We start from the raw sequence: 20,926 nt of genomic DNA, 5'->3' as shown, positions 1-20,926 counted from the left end.
CACCCTCACCTCTATTGACAATGACTTAAGTTTCAAGTTGACATGTACTAGGACCGCGTCAAGCACCAGTACGTTTACCTTACTTTGAGTGAAATAAGTAGGTAAGTAACGGGTAAAATACTAGGCATAGGTAGTGTTTAACAAAACAGGTGCTATTTTTGCGTTGTAAACATTATTTATATTCCGGCATTTAGACACGCAGATTGAATGAGACGAGACACAGGTGAATGATCCTTTGTGTCATTTGTGACGTTATCTATGAAAAAGGGACCTTATTGTCGATGGCGCTTACGCCATTATTAACGATGCTCCGATAGTAATACAATGTCGCGTGACGCTGTGTGGCGTAAGCGCCATCGACAATAAGGTCCCTTTTCATAGATAATGCCCCATTTCATTGATAATGCCCCATTTCATTTGTTACAGTATTTCCAACGAACAGGCCAATTCGAACGTACACTGACATCAGGAGCTCGTTTCTCAAAAGCTTGTAACTTGCAATACAAGCTGATGTCACTTTTTGACAGGTTTTGTTAGAAAGGGACTTCCTCTTGTATTACAAGTTACAAGCTTTTGAGAAACGGGCCCCAGGACTATAACCGCAAAAATCGAAGTTCGTCAATTGCGGGCATTTTTCTCTGTCACTCTAACTACGCCTTAATGAGAGTAAAAGAGAAAGATCCCCGCAATTTGCGAGTTTCGGTTTTCGCGGTAGGCCCCCAGAATGATGTTATAAAAATATAGTTATTGTGCGTCTCGCCCGCGCCAATACAAGACCTGAGATACACTTGTAAGCTTTACTTACGTAAGTAGGGACAAAGCTATTTGTTAGAATGAGATAACGATATTCATCTCTCATTCTGTAGTATAGCTGTGTCCCTACTTACTTAATTTGTAAAACTTACAAGTGTACTTTGGGCCTAACTGACTGAAATCAGTTAGATGTCATTCCGATATCAGTTTACGTTCGAATTGGCCTGTAAACCATGTTTAGACATTTCCAAATGAGAAGATACCTAACAGTCTTGAAAGAAGTATTTATTCAGAAACATTACTATTCTTCCGTTTCATTACCGTGACCGCGGGGTACAATAGATCGTTCGTAAGAGGTTCCTGTATGGCTACCACCAGTTTGGCATTGACATAAACGCCATCTAGGACGTAATTTACTTTCTATGCATCTTGCTCGTACTCGCATATTAGCGCGAGCGAGATATACGAGGGCTGTTTGATAAGTACCCGTTTATGAAAAAAAATATCAGTTGTTTTTGTTTATATGCATTTATTTTTCTTCATAGTCTCCTTTTAACTCTATACACTTGTTCCACCTATATTCAAGCTTCAATAAACCATCCAAAAAGTATGATTTCGGAAAGTCATTAAAATAGGCCTCTGTGGCGGCAATGACTTCGTCATTTGATCCAAATGGCTTACCACCGAGCCATTTTTTCAGGTTGGGAAACAAAAATAAATCGCATGGGGTCAAATCTGGAGAATACGGGGGGTGAGGCAATAGGGCGTAGCGTAATTGTGTTAATTTAGCCATCACAACTCTAGACGAATGAGCTGGTGCGTTGTCGTGATGAAACAGTACTTTTTTATTTTTTAAATGGGGTCGTTTGTCCTTCAACACAGCCTCAAATTCATCCAATAAATTGGCATAGTACTGCCCTGTTATCGTTTTCCCCTTTTCTAAGAACTCAATATGTATAATACCCTGCGAATCCCAAAAAACGATCGCCATGACCTTTCCAGCCGATGGAACGATTTTTGCTATCTTTCGCGCAGGTTCACCCGGTAAAATCCACTGCTTCGACTGCCCTTTCATTTCCGGGGTGTAGTGGTGACCCACGTTTCGTCCACGGTCACGAAACGACGCAGAAACTCCTTCGGGTTACGTTTGAACACGGCCAAACACTGCTCCGAAGTAGTCAGTCGGTTCCGTTTTTGCTCCTCCGTGAGTAAACGCGGCACCCACCTCGCCGATACTGTCTTCATACCCAATTTTTCTTCTAATATGTTTTGTACCCGCTCGATTGGAACATTTACAGCATCAACGATTTCTCGAAGTTCAATTCGGCGGTCGGCTAAAACGATATAATTTTCAATTTTCTTAACCATATCGTCTGTAGTCACCTCAATTGGGCGGCCTGGGCGATCCTCATCAAAGACGGTTGTTCTCCCCCGCTTAAACTCGTTAAACCAGTATCTGACGGTTGTCATAGAAGGAGCTCATTCATGGTAAACCGCTTGCATTCTTACTTTTATTTCATCACATGTTTTTCCTTCCAAAAACAAGAATCTAATTACAGACCGATACTGCTCTTTCTACATTTTCACAATTTTAAGTTCACGCTTTCACTGAATCGCTGTCAATGAGAAAAAAATGAGAATGAGAAAAAAACAAAAGAATGCTGTTTTTTTTTTTAAATTTTCCTACCTCTGAAAAATGGCTTAAAACGATTGTATACATATTTTCGGCCCGTGATATTAATACATTTGGAAAACGGGTACTTATCAAACAGCCCTCGTATAGAAAGTAAATTACGGTTTCAATAGCGCATATGTCAGTTTTGACACTGTCAGTGAGTCATGGTACGGGCTCTGTTCTTCTCTCGCTGTCACTGAATGTACATAAGCGTGAGCGAGATGGATGTGGGTGCTTGCGGGACCGCGGATATCATGTACCTAATGAATATAATTTATAATCGCTGAAGTCCCTAGAGAAAGGTCCCTCACTCACTTCGTTCGTTTCATAAACCCATACTCGAGTTTTAATGCTATTCATTATGTAGCAGTCAGGCAGTCACATAAACTACTATTTATAGTGTTGTACCAAATCAAAACGAAAAAACGGTCACTGAGAAAAAAAAAACAACGGGTTGGACTCCGGGAGTGCCGACCGAAGTGAAAACTCAATGACATCTTACGTCTTACGTCTTACGGTCACGTGATCGTCTTACGCTGTCTCGAGTTTAATATTTTTCCCCACCTCAAAAAGTGCACAGCGCCGCGCCGCTAAAGAAGTTTTCACTTCAAAAACGCATTTAACTAATTTGCAAGACCGAATAGTGTTCCGTGAACATAGTTTTGAACAAACTAAAAATGTCGAATTTAGATAACTCTCCTTTTTTCAAGTCGGTTTAAAGAAATAATGGCGACAGACCTGTCTGATGAATAGCTGTGTGATTTAAAAACACCGTTTGTATACAGATTAGTTAGATAATACATGCATGATATCATGAATATGTCTCTTAATTATTGTCAGTTGATTTCTGTTACGAGGTGACATAAAGGATGACTCGCGTTAGACCGGGCCGTGTCCGGGCCGGAGCTTCCGGCGCTTACTTTTCTATGACAGATGATCATGTGATGCTTTTCATAGAAAACGAAGACGAACTCCTTTTTAGGGTTCCGTACCCAAAAGGTAAAAAGCGGGACCCTATTACTAAGACTCCGCTGTCCGTCCGTCCATCCGTCCGTCTGTCACCAGGTGTGTCTCATGAACCACGATAGCTAGACAGTTGAAATTTTCAGAAATGATGTATCTCTGTTGCCGCTATAACAAAAAATACTAAAAATAAAATAAATATTTAAGGAGGGCTCCTATACAACAAACACGATTTTTTTGCTCTATTTTTTGTTGATGGTGCGGAACCCTCCGTGCGCGAGTCCGACTCGCACTTGGCCGGTTTTTTTGAAGTCGGTTAAAACGACTTTTCAGTAACTCCGTTCTTTGAGCCTACTGCACTTTAATTGAAAATGTATGTTTATTATACACCGGTTTTCAAAAGTACGTCGTTAATTAAGTTACGATTGCAAATATAAATCCAATTTCATACTTGATAAACTCTAACTGTACATAATTATTAAAATTCATTATTTGTTAGTAGCATGGGTTCCATTTAAAAGGAAGGAAAACATGTAATAATAGAACAATTTATATTGCAGAGGCCGGGAAATGGAAATTCGTGGATGAGATTACATTTTGTCAACAAAGAAGACGAATCCACGAATTGGTAAAAGCCCGAAGTGTTAAACTTAAGATTCACTGTCACGTATTGGTACTTAAAAGTCTTAAAACCCACTGATTTCAGTATTTTACTGACGTTGACTGTCATTCTTAGGTTTTACTGCACACTGTTGCTGTAATTGTTACATAATAGTCTGATTCTTGAAAAGTTCGGCGAAAATCTTGTACCACAGTGTATGGAGTTACATGTAGTGAAAACAGTGTAAACACACAATTCTTAACCACTACAATTCTCAAGTAACATACTACCTAACTAATAAAAATATAATTATAAATGAAACTCTAGGCCCATGGGGTCCCAGCGCGCATAAGTTGTTCGCAAAAATCGCGAAGCGTCTGGTTGACGTAACTGGTGACCGAAGAGCTGGCGGCTACCTCGCACATCGTATCAGCATTGCGATACAGCGAGGAAATGTCGCCAGCATCCTTGGTACAATGCCTCAAGGGCCTATTTTAGATGTAAGCTAGTTTTTAATTTATTTTAGTAATACCACTGTATATCTTGTTTGTAAATAAGTAAATGATTATTTCTTTTTATAAAAATATAATTATAAATTTACATTATTGAGGCGTCTTAGAAAAAACTTACCTAATTAAATTATGACACAGCGGAACTACAAGTATTTTCACAGCATCATTATCAGTGGATCTTATCAGTTATCACACTACGCACCGGCGCCTCTTGTCAACGACAACTGTTCGACATCCATATGCGAGTACGTTGTACAGCGTGGTTTTTAACAGCCATTTTTGAATTTAAATTTTGTGAAGCGCTGATGGCCTAGCGGTAAGACTAGCAACTTGCAATCCGGAGGTCGCGGGTTCAAACCCAGGCTCGTATCAATGAGTTTTTCGGAACTTATGTACGAAATATCATTTGATATTTACCAGTCGCGTTTCGGTGAAGGAAAACCTCGCGAGGAAACCGGACAAATCCAAATAAGGGCTTAGTTTACCCCAGGGGTTGGAAGGTCAGATGGCAGTCGCTTTCGTAAAAACTAGACAGTGCCCACGCCAATTCGGGATTAGTTGCCAAGCGGATCCCAGGCTCCAGGCTCCCATGAGCCGTGGCAAAAATGCTAGGACATGACATGACATCGACCGGGATATGAACCGTGATTACCTATCTTCAGTAACCCGTTAGCAAGATGCATGTAATTGCGTCTGTTCTGGAGTTCGAAAACAATACAAAAGGTAATCACGGTTCATATACCGGTCGTTATAAGTCTAGTGAAACTAAACGTGAATCATTCAAAACTGTTAGATTTTGTGGTCGAATCTAAGCTATAAATTGATTTCAGTAGTTAGAATAAAATTCTTACAGTATTTACTTTACTCTTAATTCTTACAGTTCTACTACTATAAAAAGGCCTCAAACTTAGAGTTGATGGCAATTTGAACTCAATTTTAGCTTACTCATCCATGCATCTTGTTCGTAGAGTCTGTGCGGAAAGAAGTCGTGAAATGTATGGCACCAATACATTCTATAACTCTTCTCTTTACGCACACACTTTACATTGAGTGAATAGGTATTCTTTTTGAAAAAATGCGACCGTGATACCGCCACAGATGCCCTGCGAGAAAAATATAACATAATTTTATGAAATTATGAGAATATTTAATGAATTAATATTAGATGGGTATTTGTAGTTAAGTTGGTAGAGCCGAGAGTCGGTGTCCTGAGCTGTGTCCGACAGTTTTGTAAAGCACAAACATTTTCCAAGATTTTCTTCTTAGTGGATGGAATTGTAAGGTACTCAGATCCTAGAAAACTGCACTTATATTGCACGTGTAAAGATTAAAGCTTAAGGTGACATTCGCGTGGCAACTACAGCTGTGTTATTGTGACGAAATTACTGTTGCGGCCTTGTAAAATGAGTGACGGATTTAAATTCATAATCGTGGTAGTAAATTAACGGCGGACGTCACTAATTCTATCTCATTTTATCAAGGAAATGTACATATACAGCGGAGACATCAATGCCACTGCAGTAATGTCCCAATAGAAATGCAGCTACAGTCACAGGGCAAACACGCCATACATCAAAAATCATTTGCGTTTATATGTGTGCACGGCACGTCTACACGCGTCATTGTGTATGTGTGGGTAAGTCGCTTTACTGAGAGCACGCCAGGAGTCCGCCAGATTCATGTCGCGGGGCGAGCACGGGGCGAGGTATTAATGTGAGTTGGGGCGGGGCGGTGCGTGGCCGTTCTGTATGATAATACTATTACTTATTCTGTGCTACATTTGACATCATCTGTTGTCATCTGCGGTGGCAGTATGGGTCCATTTTTATCGCCTATCACTGTCATACTTTATATACTTGTTAGAACGTGACAGGCATGGTGACAGGTGATAAAAATGCGACCGTGTTACGGCCGCTGGAATGTCATAATCACGACAGTAATGCGGCTGCGAGCGTCACGTCAGTATAATAATATCAATCCAATTGACAGGTATTATACAGTGTGTGGCCTATAACGCGGGCGAAAAATTAAAACGTAGATTCTACTCCTCAAACTATACAATGTTTGTTCAGCGACTTTTAAAAATAACTTGTGGTTTGTATTTTAAAACACTTTAAAATTTAATCGAACACGCAATGTATTACGAAATTGATTATGCCTGTACGGTGACAAGACTGACGGGCAATGTCAATGAGACGGAATTTAAAGTACATTGCAAATATTATTTAGTTTGTTTGAAAAAGGGCCATTTTTAAGACTACATAATTATAAAAAGTTGTTGAACAAAAGTTTTATTGTTTGAGGAGTAGAATCTACGTTTTAATTTTTCGCCCGCGTTATAGGCCACACACTGTAGAGCTCGTGACAAGGCCGTAGCAGTATTGTCACCACAGTATAGGCTACATTTTTCATTTATGGTATCAATCGATGGGGTTTGTTTTTAGGATCAAATGTCTATATGGAACCCATTGCATTAAAGCAACACAAAAGTACCTACAAGTGTTTAATGCATTATCAGCGATTCTTATCACACTACTCGGCTCAAGTCAATGACACTGTTTCACCGTCGCGCGAAAATAATTACTGTATAGAGCGTGTTGTTTTTTGTTGTTGTATTGATAAAATAAATGTCAACCCCTTAATTTGCCTGGGTAACAACAAGAACATCCAAATAATTTTCATATCCATTCCTACTCAAAGAAAGGCAAAACAAAAATATTTGGGATGGAACGAAACTTTTAGTCCGTTCCATGAAAATAATTTGCATTTTATTCAATACTAGCGACCCGCCCCGGCTTCGCGCGGGTTAACAAATTATACATAAACCTTTATCTGAGATCACTCTATCATCAAAATCTGGTGCGTAGTTTTAAAGATCTAAGCATACATAGGGACAGACAGACAGTGGGAAGCGACTTTGTTTTATACTATGAAGTAATTATACATGTACATATGCTGCGTTATATTTTTGGTAGGTAGGCAAATAAATAAGTACATGATAATTATATATGTATAAAAAAACTGCTTCATATAATTAGAATATGTAGGTAATAACATCATCAGTATTGTTTTCTGTAATGAGGTGTGCAATAAAGAGTATTTGTATTGTATTGTATTGTATTGTAATAAGTACCTATTACTACAAATTATTTAAGGAATGCAAGCGTTCATTTTAGCCCCTTTCACGGGGTAAGCATATGAAATTCAGATTTTTATGAAATTGCCGAATAAAAATGACTGCCTGAAAAATGTAAGTAGCTTCATATAGTTTTTGAAAAGTTTTGATTTCTTAACATTGTCAAAATATTGAAGCGTGTGTCAAAATATTAAAGTGTTTTGGTTATAAACATTGTCTCAAAAATATTTAAAGCGTTTTATAGATACATTAGTCTTAGAATTAACAATAGGTACCCTCGTTTTCACTGAGCCAACTTTGAAATGGATTTAATTAAAAGTTTACACTTAACCCTACAATGCATGACTTTTTTGTTTTGAGAAATAAAATTATATGTGATAAATATATGTGTTTACTTCTAGGGAAAAATAATAAAAAAAATATACAACGCATATTTTGGAAAATAAAAGGTTTTTCATCTGTGTTCCATATGTGGAACTCCATGCATTAAGGTTCAGAGTATATACACACAAAAATATATGGCACATTTTCGTTTTTACATGTTCCGTTTCTTTTTATAATGCTATAAACAGTTTTGGTGGTTGTGCATTGCTATGTAGTGACTTTTATGGATTTAGCGACCTTGTATGATGTTTTTGATGAGATTTCTGTATGTTTACTTAGTCCTCTTGAGGCCAGCTTGAGGCTCTTGTGGTGATGTATCACCAGCATCAGCATCACCAGAAATTACCAAAACTTCAGGTGTTGTAGGTGGATTTTACAGAATTAGAGTGTAGGACGTGCTGGTGATCATTGAACACATTGGTGACCTATTATTGAACTTGATGCTAACTCCAAAATTCTGACAGGTAATCCCGATGTATGGAGTTGTAAATTAGTTAAAAATAAGTCATATGTAACTGGCGTCAGCTCAATTAACTCAGGACTTCACGATCGACTACTTTCTGAATCGCTAAATTCCTCACAGGCCCGATTTATTGTTGCCCACAATATTTTAAAGTCGAATTCACTATTGGCACCCGAAGATCCCATCATCCAGATCCCGATCATCTTTACTCACAGAAGATTGATAAATAATGTTCATTATCCTCATTTTGTAGGGATTACTTTCGTATCATCTAAAAAACTATACATAATTATTAATATAATCAGCTGTTGTCAGCTCTAAAAAAATGTTAAAGATTTTGAGCCTTATGCCTTGGACGGAAGTTCTCAAATGTATACATATTTTGACGTGAGTGTGCCGGTAAACCATAAATGACCGTTCCTACAGATTACGCCAAACTAAACTTTATGCCAACGTTATACAGACTCTGACAAGTGCAAGCGTTCTTCACTTGTTTTGTATAAGCAATATGAACCTCAATGCATGGTGTACCACTGCCATATCGGGAACGTTTGAAAAATATTGCTCGACGTTATCTAAACTTCTCAATACCGCAAAATTAAACTTACCTGTCAATAATGCACCGTTTAACAGTTACCATATATATTTTCTTCTTGCTATTTAACTTTAAAATGATTTTTTAATGACATTTCGAAAGTTGTCAAAACAGATTTCACCACCGACTATCGAAATTTTATCGATCAGTCGATACCTTGGACATGTACTGCTGCTTAGCGGCAACACGCCGAACTATTATGGTAGCTTTGTATGTCAAGTAACCTTAGAAGTATGATAGATGTCGCTGCCTATCTGATTTTTGACACAGCTCGCACGTATATCGGTTGTGCCATATGTGGAACTGTATGCATTTTAGGGTTAAAGTGTAAGAAACCGTCCCATTTCCACATCAACCTGTAACCTATACTTTTACAAAGGTACATATATAGGCTGCCATTACTTGGCATTGTTCTACCATTTTAGTGACCGTTCATTATTGTTTTAACTCACCAGTTGAGACTAAATAAAAACTACAGTTGAAAGGAGATCATCTCGTTCGTTACACCGTACTATACAGGGTCATTTTTGGACCGTTAGCCATATTGTGCGAGGTGATTAGGTAGGTCATACTGAACAACTTTTTCTATGGGACCAACCCTGAAATCTCAAAAAAAAAAATTGTACTTCCCATAGAAAACGTCGACATCCACTCGACCAAAATGTATGAAACGGCGAAAATTTTTTTTATGATTTCGGAGCTGGTCCCATAGAAAAAGTTGTTCAGTATGGCCTACCTAATCACGTCGCACAATATGGCTAACGGTCCAAAAATGACCCCAAGCTAACTTTGATTATAAACTGAAATAATTTGTCATTGACCAAGTGAGCCCGAAACGCGAGTAAAGGTTCTGCTTGGGAATAGTTATTTGTTTTATTACAAGGGGGCAAAGTTGTTGTTTACCGCTCGTGCTAATATTGATACCCGAGGAAGCGAAAGATTCCAAAATTGAACAACGAGCGTAGGGAGTGGTTCGAAAAATGGAATCTTGAGCGTTGCGAGGGTTTCAAAGCACGAGTTAAACAAAATTTGCCCCCAAGTGAAACACAACATTTTTTTCCACACCAACCCGAAGAAAATATTAATATATTTATCTGTGGTAAAATATCAAAACAAAAACCAACCAAATCAAATCCAACTGAATGTTATTAAATATTTATCATTCAAAATCATAATATAAAGGTCAATTCAACCAGCAAACATAAGAAAACAACTCAAAACGTGCATATGATTACTTTGCCTCACATTAAAATGCAACTAAATCGTAAATCGGTTTTTGAACAATCAAGAGAGCCTTTACCAGTTGGTGTGGTGAAATAGTTATTTACGATACAAGTGCTGAAAAGAGGAAATTCGAAACGAGTGGCGATAAATTATTGGAGATGAAACAAAACCTTGAAAGAAGCAAGCAATCAAATGTAATTTGATTTACACACGTGTAACATGTGAATTCGTCTACGGATAAAAAGATAAAACCATTAGAATTTTCCTTATGGGCTCATATACGGTAAATGCCTCCCAATCTAATTGGCTTCAGGCAGGTCAGATTTTAATAACTAAATGACGTGTCTTTTTATTTTCTGTAGGTATATGTATGTATTTAGTCTACATATACGCGAGGCAAAAAGCATTTATTTCACATTCATCTTTTACCGTAGTTTTATTTTGCTTTTGTGGATAGCGGAAAGTGCTTTGAGACTATGAATCTAAAACTTGTGACATAGGTAATATATTGTGACAAAGGTACGAAGTTTGCCTTTTACTTTAGTAACAATACTAGATTTTGGGTAATACTTATTCTTATGTCTTTTTTGTGTAACACATAATAATGGCATATATTTTTAAGAAAATAAGTAAACTCTTTATCAATATAGTATGTACTTAGCAATTTACCTCTAGTTTTAGGTCAACCTAAAATTGTCCTAAGAGTATTAAAAACATATTTAATAAAAAAATTACAAGTTCGAAATGTCACGGACCGTGTAGTGTAATTTCACCGGATTTTGTGATATTTTAATTATTTTCGAAAAAATATGAAGTGATTTTGCAAGAATTTATATCAAATATAAAACACTAATCTCTGTTATACAACACGGTTTAAAATTTTTATGGTTATACAATGACTTTATACTATTTTAAACAACATACATTTTGTGATCAGTTTTCGTATCACCGCCGCGCGTGGTAATACATTTAAACATGCGGTACTCGGTAGAAAATTATCTTTACTACTGACACCCTTTTTAAAGTTTTTTAAGAACTGTCGTTCTCAGATCTCTGTTGTTGTTGTTGTTGTTGTCGTCTGTGTTGTTGTCAGATTTGCAACTGGCTGATGGGAGAAGTTTTGTCGAAAATTATTTATTTGTGTTAATTTATAAAAATGGTCAACCTTAACGCGGTCACCCCTGTGTTTGAAATTTAAAAATAGGTACCAGTTTCACGTTATTCTTTGTAATATAAGATATAATATACGTCATACATTGAAGATTAAGCTAGTTATTTAACATTTGCAAAGTAGAAGGTATTTTTTAGGTATTACCGAACACGTTCCAAATTGTCACGACCGTGGCCTCAAAAATCTGTCACAGTCACGGACTTTTGAGTCCACGTTTGTGACATATAGATACGTGGTCGTGAAATTCTTAATTCGTTTGATTAATTTAGAGGCATATGTACTCTTTAGAAATGGTATTTTATTAGCTATAGATCACTTCCTATTATTGCCCCACTACTAAAGCAAAAAAATGTTTTTCGCGTGTATGTATGTATGATGTGTATCCACTTCTTTGTCACGCTCTACAGCATTTATAGTTTGACATATTTTAACGTATAAGCTGTCATTAGGTTTGTCGTAGTCATGGCAGTAACTTAGGCTATGTTAAAATAATTAATATAAATCAAAATAGTGGAGTTGGCCGCCAAGATGCCGAAATGTCACGACTGAGAGACACTTTGTCACAACCGTGTTTATGTACTAATTTTACCTTTCCTAAGGGTATTAAGCTTGACCATATACATCAAAAATTTGCTTTTTGTATGTTCTTTTGATATATGTAACAATATGTGAAAAATAAAAACGTTTATGAAAAAAAATAAATCTGGACACAATTTAAGAATCACCCTTTTGGATTATAACCTGAACCCCTAGTGTAAATTTCATTCAATAGCGCGTCACGTCATGCTATCGACTGAAATACTGGGGAATGAAATACTGAACTACTTTGAAAGCTATGGTACTAAATTATGACATACTCCGTACTACCACCCTCAAGCCAACCCTACCGAGAGAGTAAATCGTGTTGTTGGAACAGCTATCGCATCCTTCATACAGGATAATAACCATAGAGAATGGGACAAACATATTCCTCACATTGATTATGCTATAAGAACCGCGGTACATGAGTTCACGGGCAAAGGTTTCAAGTTTTTGTGTTAGGCTACAACCCTAAATGGCGTAACAATCACGGAGCGTGACTGTACTTTACGAAGCGCCGAAGTTAACGGAATTCAATAAAAGACCTTGTATATCGATGTCCCGTTCGCACACCCGTGCTTCGTGCGGATCCGCGTCCAATGTAAAAACCGCCATAAAAATACTTATAGGTATGTACTTAGTTTTAATTGATGATTTACCCATCGAGCGTGCGAGCCTTGTGCTAGATAAAAGGTCACGCGCCGCAGAGAACAAAACAGGAGGCCCACTTGCGGAATAATCGCTGGTTGACATTTGACAATACCAGCCAGCCTATTATGGATAGCTTTATCCATCTTTATCCACGTGATAAAATAACTGTCACTGTTTAACACCGTGGGAAAGAAAGTGACGGACACCGTTTTATCACGCTGTCACGTAGACAAGAACGACCATCATATCCGTACAGGCGGCCTAGCCAAGGTGACAATCGCTATCGCTTCGCCATCAAATCGCTTTGTGTCTCTCTATCACTCTTCCATATTAGTGTGACAGTGACAGTTGCGTTTCGTTCGCTACGGAGCGTTAGCGATTGGCATGTTGTCTACGGGACCCGAGTTGCATTGAACAGTCAGGGGCCCACTGATTATCAGCCCGCCAGACGACATCAGCCTGTCAGTTAGAACAAAAAGTTGACAGTTCCCAACAACTGACAGGCTGAGGGCCTACCGCGAATCACGTACGACGTGTTGCCTCTTTGTCGCACTTGTAAATTCCTACTTAAGTGTCACAGGGAGGCAAAACGTCGAACGTGGTTCGCGGTAGGCCCTCTGATATCGTCCGGCGGACTAAGTGACTCGTGGTACGGGTACAGATTATACAGATGGTTATTCGAAACCTTGTGTAGAATTCACAGCTTAATATAAAGAATAATCGTACCGGTATTCGCACCGTACGTAATTGACATAATTGGCAAATAAATAAAAACTTTCTCACAAAATAACTTTCAATGTTGCATCGCCAACTTTCATATGTGGGTAATGGTCAAATATCGTGGGATAAAACCTCGTTACGAAATCGTTCTCGAAAAAAATGCAAAATATATGCCTAAAGGTCAGGGTCCTTCTTATACACAGACAAGACGAGTAACAAGGCTTAAATCATATATATGTAGGTACAGGTATGTATAGGTACCTATAATATTGAACATACATATACACGTTGGCTAAAAAGTAACTGCATTCCCTTTGCCGGTTTTGGAATTATTCTGAGCAACTTTTACTATAGGACAGGACCAACCTTGAAATCGCACAAAAAAATTTTTGGCTGTTTCATACATTTTGGCTGGTCCATTTTCTATGGGAGGTTTTTTTTCGCGATTTCAGGGTTGGTCTCATAGTAAAAGTTGCTCAGTATAATCCCAAAACCTCCCTGGCAACGGGAATTCACTCATTTTTAGCCATCCTGTATAGGTAATTAGGTGTATAATCTATTGTTATTATATTATGAACAAATATCGTTAATAGGTAATCAATAGTTAAAGAAAACCCCGCAGTTGTGAGTGAGTAACCAAAAAACCCATTCATAAATTTCTTAGAAAAAAATGACCGTGAAACGCCAAAGAAAAAGTAGGTATACCTAATAAATGAATCATGTAAAACCTAGTGTGTAAAAGTAGTCATCATCATCATGTTATCAGGCAATAAATAAACGGCTATGACGATAAAGGCTTCCGTTAAGGACCTCCACAATGACCGGTTGTGAACCTCATACTAAGTTGCATAAAAATAAAGAGTATGTAACGGCACCAGTCATGGGACATTTAAGAGGAAATTTGGAGTATTTGTGATATTTCCCTGATACATGTAAAAGTTCTACCGCTTAGCTTGTTAAAAGATGAATATCCTATCCTTCTTTCATGTTTCAGGCGTGTTGTATCAAAGATACTGCAGTTAGTTTCCACATAATTAATAAATTAAAAGTATGTTTTTTTTCTCCAGTCATGGACACCAAAGCTCCAGTAATGGAACCCCGGTAATGGACGTGGATCCAGTAATGGGCCCCCTATAATGGGCATACCCTATCAGTATAAGATATTGGAATAGGGAATAAGTTTTTGGCAAAAAACTAGTTATTAGTCATTTTTGTCACCCGATTGCATTGTCATCCGATTTGCATACGTATCCAAAATTTCAACTCAATCGGAAATCCGAAAGTGGCTCAAATGCCATTTCCAAGATTTGAACCACACTAACTAATACAGGGTGGATTTTCTTTTTGGGTCAGTGAGGGCAGCTACCAGATCCCGTGCTGCTACGAGAAAACGGTCTTAGAAGACCTTCCCTCGATTTCAAATTAATGAAGATTGGCTTTTACAGATTTTGGAAAAAACATACAGGGTGCGAGGAAAAGGTAATTTTTGAAAAACTTTTTTTTTGATGCCAATCGATCCCATTCCTATTGAGGATCAAAAGCTTGTATGGAACAAAAAAAATTCCGGCTAGAAAAGCCACAAATCGAGGAAAACATTTCCCATACAATTTGTATGAAAATGAAAACTTACATGCTATTTTTGTATGCCAATCGATTCCATTCCTATCCAGTATCAATAGTTTTTTTGGGTCAAAATTAAATTTCACATTTTCTCCATAGTAAATGTACCTATGGAAAAAGTTTTTATTAATTTGTGGCTTTTTAGTACATTATCGTAAGTTGACCCCAAAGAAACTATTGATACTAGATAAGAATGGAATCAATTGGCATAGAAAAATAGCATGTGAAAAATAAATGTTTTGATTTTCATACAAATTGTATGGGAAAAGTTTTCCTCGTTTTGTGGCTTTTCTAGCCGGAATTTTTTTTTTTGTTCCATACAAGCTTTTGATCCTCAATAGGAATGGGATCGATTTGCATCAAAAAAAAGATTGTCAAAAATTACCTTTTTCTCGCACCCTGTATGTTTTTTCCAAAATCTGTAAAAGCCAATCTTCATTAATTTGAAATCGAGGGAAGGTTTTCTAAGACCGTTTTCTCGTCGCAGCACGGGATCTGGTAGCTGCCCTCACTGACCCAAAAAGAAAATCCACCCTGTATACAAACTAACAGGGCAAGTTAAATAAAATTTTGTAAAAACGATATTAATTTATCCGAAGTCCGAGAAGACCTCCTGACATAGTTACTACATTATACTTCTGTATTGTTTAAACATGAAATTACGCCATGGCAAGCATCATTATGTAAATTATCCCATCATAGGAGGTATGCAGTTTTACAGCTCCTATAATGGGATTGGGCAAAATACCACTATTTTTTATACATCTCTAGAGTCACAACATAATGTGTTGTATACCTTATCTCATGGTAAATGCAATTAACGAAACACAATCTAGTTTACACCAAGTAATAATTAATTACAATTTAATATATGAACTCACCTCTCTTAGCGAAGTTGTTAAGAATTCTTACTGGTTATTTTTTCCACTGACACGACAACTTTTGGGTTGGCGCCAATTTCTTAAAAAGTAACCGAAATTAATAAAAAGTAAAACTTAAACAGCTCTATGACTCTTATTTATGGTAAAATATTGCCAGTGTTTATAAACTACTTTTACATACTTATTTTAGAGGATTTGTGGTTTTATGTCCCATTACCGGTTCCACGTCCATTATAGGGTCCATTACTATAGTAATAACTTAATAAGAACGTATGTAAATCAAATAAAGTGGAATCCAGACGAGACAATTTTTCGCCAATCTGATGAAATTGTCCGATCGAATCAGGCCGTGCGGACGCAAACGCCAATTTGATTCCCCGGTCAAATCAGCAGGTGCGGACAAAAACATGCCAATTTTCAAAGTTAGTATCTTTGGAATGCAAATTGGTGATTAAATTGTGTACGTGTGGACGCTAGATGAGATTGGCGCTTATTATTTTCCTGATCAAATCGGTGGATTTGCCCAGCTCGTCTGGATACGGCTTAATTTGATGATTTTTGTGCCCATGCATTAACAAAAAGTTTAGCTTATATAAGAAAAGAGACTTTATATTTGCTTAAAATTGGTGCAATAAAAAAAATGCTATAATTTGGTTTTACTTAAAATTGTTTAAATATCCGTTGAAATAGCTCTTTTGCGTATCCAGTCTACAATATAGTGTCGTTGGTGGATAATTTTATTAACATACTTATGCCTAATAATTAGGGGATTAAAAAAAAACTTGTCGACATTCCATAAATATGTAGGTAACTAAATTAATGTCAATAAAAATACATCTTTAATAATAATGATGCTACCTTTTTTTAACGGCTTACTAATAGGTACTTAAGAAAAAAACTGTTTTGTCTTATGCTTCATTTTAGATAACAATATGTCATTTCATACCTATAATATAAATTATTTAGAAATAAAGTAGGTAATTTAAAAAAATAAATCTCGTAAATAATCATGAGAAGTTAAAAAACTACATGCAACATTTTTTTATTGAAGGATTTGTTGATAAAATTTTAAAACAATAATATTGTACTACAAATTTAATTTAATTTTCACCCTTACCCTTGAGTTTTGGTAACAATCGCAAACTTAACTGTTTAATAAAATAAAAAAATAACTCACATTCCCCACCTCACTATATTTTTCACGCACTAAAAATCACAATCCACTGGAAATCACTCGGAGTGCAAAAAAATCTAATCGCGATTTTTCAAACAAACGCGTGCATCAGTCACCTGTTTAATTCACACATTAAACAAAACACTGCAGTTTGTTTGAACTCTTGAGATGAAGTGGCCAATATTACGAAATGCTACTCAAGGAAAATCGCCTCTATTCCAAAGCCATAGAGTCCTCTAATGAAGTTTGATAGGTCTAGTATAACTGGTCACTACCTGTTCCCTTTCATTGGCCTTCGCATTGCGGCCAACCTTCACTGGCTGCTTTAGCACAGATGAAATAATACTATAGTAGATGCGCCACTCTCAAGACGATTACGTAGATATAATAAATAAATAAATATTACAGGACATTCGTACACAGATTGACTACGTCCCACAGTAAGCTAAAGAAGGCTTGTGTTGTGGGTACTCAGACAACGATATATATAATATACAAAATAAATACATAGAAAACACCCAAGACTCAGGAACAAATTTTTGTGCTCATCACACAAATAAATGCCCTTACTGGGATTCGAATCCAGGACCGCGGCTTCACAGGCAGGGTCACTACCCGCTAGGCCAAACCAGTCGTCATATATTAAGTTTTATAACCTTCAAGTTCCTATATGTTTTGGTTCCACTGCTAACATTAGTAGTAGTATTTTACCAATTTATCTCTATAGGTAGGTATGCAAAGTCCAGAGTCGAAATAACTTTATTTACAACGATACAAAGGCGAGCGAAATCAGTGACAACGGAATAGAATAGAATAGAATAGAATAGAATAGAATAGAATAGAATAGAATAGAATAGAATAGAATAGAATAGAATAGAATAGAATAGAATAGAATAGAATAGAATAGAATATAATAGAATAGAATAGAATAGAAACACTTTATTGACAAACTGTGTACAGAAGATGACATTCATATAATAAGAACATTGTCCCAACAGTTACCCGACATGGGCATGCAATGTTTACTTACATCTACTTGATACCTATATTTACATACATGCAATTTATGTCTTAAACTAATTAGTTAGGTACTACCTAGAACTAATAGTTAGATTTATGATTTAAAAGCTAGGTGTTATACAATATTATCTCTATTATATTCAAAATATTCCTTAATGTTGTAAAATGCTCTCTGTATCAGCCAACGTTTTAATTTACATCTAAATTGATTGCCCTCTAGACATTTTAGTTCATCGGGGAGGTTATTAAATATATCTATTGCATTTATATATGTACTTTTTTTTTAAATGGAGGTTTTGACTCTAGGACGAACTAAATCATGCTTGTGTTGGTTACGCAAGTTACTTTTAATTTCCGACTTCTTAACAAAATATTCGACGTTATTCTTTACAAAACTACATAGTTCGAGAATATAAATTCCAGTTAGCGTAAGAAATTCTTTCTCCTTAAAGTAGGCTCTATGGGATAGCGATTCTTTAATATTAATACGGTAAATGGTTCGTAGACACCTCTTTTGTAGGATAAAAGTAGACTGGATATCTGTAGAATTTCCCCAATAGATAATTCCATAGGTAAGTAACGGATAGATATTCCCATAATATGCATTTCTAGTGATTTCTTCTGAGCATGTTTCAGATAGTATAGATAAAGCATAGCATTGACTAGATATGCTTTTATTGATTTTTTCTATATGGGATTTCCAGTTTAGATGTGGATCAATGTTTACTCCTAAAAATGTAATGCTGTCCACAGTTTCAATGTCAACCCCCGCTTCACTAATATTTAATGTCATCGGGACTGTATTGCAACTTCTGAACTGCATAAAATTTGTTTTAGTTAAATTTACATTTAGGTTTAGTATCCCTAACCATTCTATAACTTTCCTTAATGTGCAATTTATGTTGTACTCCAAATTTGAGACATTTGACTTTGCATCAGAAAAAAGTATCGTTACGTCATCAGCAAATAGTACGCAGAGTTCATTGACTGCCTTCGGGAGTTCATTCACGTAAACCAAGAATAAAAGAGGTCCAAGAACGCTACCCTGAGGCACGCCTGTATTTACTATTTCGTATTCTGATTGATATTTTTCAATTGTTTTGGTATTTTTACAATATTTTGAAATAACAGTACGTTGTTGTCTATTAAAAAGGTAGTTTTCGAACAGTTTTAAAGCATGACCTCTTACGCCTGTGTTTTCTAATTGTCGCAGTAAAACCTTATGAATGACACAGTCGAAAGCCTTGGACATATAAACAAAGCTACACACAGTTGTTTGTCATTTATTTTATCCCATTTGTCTTTGAAAATTCTAAAAATAGCTAAAGAGGTGGACTTTACCTTTTGAAATCCATACTGGTTAGGATTCAGGATCTTATACGTATCATAGTATTTAATAAGTCTATTATAAATTACTTTCTCGAATATTTTTGAAAAATTAGACAATAAGGCAATGGGTCGATAATTGCTCATATTGTCCTTCACACCTTTTTTGTATAGTGGTTTTATGATGGCCTTTTATAACTCGTCAGGAAAAATACCCGTTTCTAGGGAGAGATTAATTATATAGGTAAGTGGATGGACAATATACTCAACAGATGCCTTTATGACTTTCATTGGTATCTCGTCGTGACCAGAACTTTTTTTAGATTTTAATGACATTATAGTCTTTCTTATTTCTTCTGAATCGACAGGCACAAGAAAAATGCTATTACTTGCCTGTGGTTCAACCGGCTTGTATTCAGTAGATTTTAGCTTGGGGTTAGAGTTTTGGTTTGTGAAAAACTCATTAAATTGTGTAGCCATATTGATCGGATCGGTAATAATATTACTATCATGATTGATCCCTTCGATCGAGGAGGCAATTAAATTATTTGCGCACGTATTACGTTTAATCAGGCTCCATGTTGCCTTTGTTTTATTGTCACTATTTTGTAGGAAGGAGTCATTTGTTAATATTTTTGCTTTACGTATTACTATCTTTAATAATTTACTATATCTTTTATATTTACTCTTGTTAGCTGTATTTTTTCGTTGTTGTATATCTAAATGCATTCTACGTTTTACTTTACTGGCTTTTTTTTTTCCTTCAGTTATCCAATTTGTTTTTATTTTATGTATCTTTTTTATTGTCTCTTCGGGTATACACAAGTTAAATATTAATTGAAACAAATGTATGAATGTATTATATGCTATGTTAGGATCAGGAATCAGGATAGTGATACACTTCCTCGAAACTAATTTGTGAAATATATCTAATGAAAATTTCTAGATTATAGTCGACCTTTCTAACACGTACAAACCAGTATTTTTCATTGATGCTTTCGCTTGTTGGAATTTTTATAATTTGGCCTGTATGGTCCGAAATTGCTAAATTCCTCACTTCCGCGACGTATTTCTTAGTGTTTGTAAAAATATTATCAATACAAGTCTTGGTATGACTGGTAATTCTTGTAGGTTCATGAATTGTGGGATGAATATTATACTTGCGTAAGACAGAAAGAAAGAGGTTTGAATTTGCATCATCATTTAGCAAGTTAATATTAAAATCTCCTGCAATGTAAATTTTCCGTGTGAACTTTTTGTTTTTAAATACTAACTTATCCAGAAGAGATTCCAGTTTTTGTAAAAAGATGTTCAAGTCGCCGTGTGGACTTCTGTAAATACAGAGTATAACGGAGTTTAGCTCTGGGATTACAATACCACAAGATTCAAAATGAGTCTCTAAAGACATATCTGAGATCCAATCTAGACTAACGCAATTCAATTTTTTTTTTTACATACGCGCCTCGTGTTTTTTGAGT

At 36.2% G+C, this 20,926-nt stretch overlaps 1 protein-coding gene across 1 annotated transcript in view; it reads right to left on the bottom strand.

Annotated features, from left to right (window-relative positions):
* The window catches only part of LOC134662782 (proton-coupled amino acid transporter-like protein pathetic), a 56,771-nt gene extending 39,592 nt beyond the window's left edge, over nt 1-17,179 (bottom strand). Inside the window, exon 1 of the mRNA XM_063519079.1 lies at nt 17,106-17,179. The gene's annotated coding sequence lies outside the window, so the exon portion shown is untranslated. The remainder of the gene's footprint in view (nt 1-17,105) is intronic.
* Between the last annotated feature and the right edge of the window lie 3,747 nt (nt 17,180-20,926).

This window comes from Cydia amplana, chromosome 3 (assembly GCF_948474715.1).
Source record: "Cydia amplana chromosome 3, ilCydAmpl1.1, whole genome shotgun sequence".
NCBI classification, from domain to species: domain Eukaryota; kingdom Metazoa; phylum Arthropoda; class Insecta; order Lepidoptera; family Tortricidae; genus Cydia; species Cydia amplana.
The sequence above is the reverse complement of the archived record's forward strand: the minus strand, read 5'-3'. Positions and strand labels throughout refer to the sequence as shown.